Source organism: Anoplophora glabripennis, unplaced genomic scaffold, assembly GCF_000390285.2.
Source record: "Anoplophora glabripennis isolate ALB-LARVAE unplaced genomic scaffold, Agla_2.0 scaffold230, whole genome shotgun sequence".
Lineage (NCBI taxonomy): Eukaryota > Metazoa > Arthropoda > Insecta > Coleoptera > Cerambycidae > Anoplophora > Anoplophora glabripennis.
The window spans coordinates 618619-620136 of record NW_019416323.1 but is presented as its reverse complement, the minus strand read 5'-3'; positions in this window follow the sequence as shown (position 1 = coordinate 620136).

The window sequence follows — 1518 nt, the reverse complement described above, 5'->3', positions numbered from 1 at the left end:
AAAAATGACATTGAATGACAGGGAATGGCATTGTGAACAACGTGTAATAAAACTATATTATCCTAATATACCTAGTATAAAATGCTTGGCCGAGGTTTAATGGCGGGATCTGTATCAAAAATTAATAAAAAAATATTCAGTATGGAAACGTTTCATTTTTAAAATAAAAAGTTCTATGCGAAAACGTGTTGCAAAAACAGTTGAAGGAAACCATGTCAATAATGCATACTTTATTTCATTCATATAGATAAATTAATTACTTTAATAATAATTGTTATTCTTAGTTAAAAAATAGTTCGATGTTTTTAGTAATAATTATTTAGTTTTATGTAGGAAGAATTAATTTTTATATAACTTTTAAGTACTTTGTCTAACACTGAGTTCAATTTTTCTGGAAAAAAAATTGGGAGCGAAAGTTATTGTCTTTGATATACTTACACCCCTGTATTTAAAAAACCTGTCATGCGTTTGTGAATAATTAAAAATTAAAACTGCCTGCAAAATTTAAATAAAATTGTTGCAGCCGCTATTTTCCAATATTAAGAAATCCATTTTTTTTTAACTTTTGCACCTTGTATCTCCAAAACGAAGTGTTTTCGGACAAATTTTTATAGGATTTTTTTTTTTTATTTATTTGTGACATAGAATGAAGCATTTTAGTTGCATCTTATTTAAAAACAAGGATTTTCCTTGCACTGAGCATTTAACCGAAGCTATTTTTCTTTACATGTTTTCCTTCAAACCCAAGATGTCCCAAAATGATGGAACAAAATTCAAATTTTTTACCAATTAAAATAAAAAAAAGTCGCTGAAACAGGTCTATTAGTAAGTAGAAATTAACATTACCAACATTTGTTTTTAATTCTGTCTATATTATTAGGTAGTATAAAAAGATAGATGAGGTTATATCTACTTCTTGTCATCGTTGTCAAAAAATGGAGGAATTAAATGAAAACCATAATTTAGTACTTTTTATTTTATTACAGCAAATGTTCAAAGTGGCCCCTTTTAACCATTGCACAATGCCCAATTCGGTGTTCAAAGTTATCAATTACATTTTGAATAACATTTGGTGTTATGTTTCGAACTTCTTCTCTGATATGGGTTTTCAATCCTTCTATAGTGTGTGGTCTGTTCACATACACTGCTTTTAAATAACCCCACAAAAAAAATCTAGTGGGGTTAAATCAAGGAAACGTGGCGGCCATTCTAGCGGCCCTCTTCTGCCTATCCATCGATTTGGAAAAACTTCGTGAAGGTAATTTCTTAGATCGAGGAGAATTTGTGGATGGGCTCCATATTGTTGGAACCAGACATCACCAGCAGGCATATCGTGCTCATTAGGGTTAGGAAAAATTAATTCCAGGGCTGGAATCAGATGAAAACGCAAGAAATTCAAATAAATGTCGTCTGTGAAATTGCCCTCAAAGAAATAAGGTCCCAGTATGCGATTTCCTACTATTCCAGCCCAAACATTCACTTTTTCCGGCCGTTGTGTACGTTTTTTTAAATCTAATG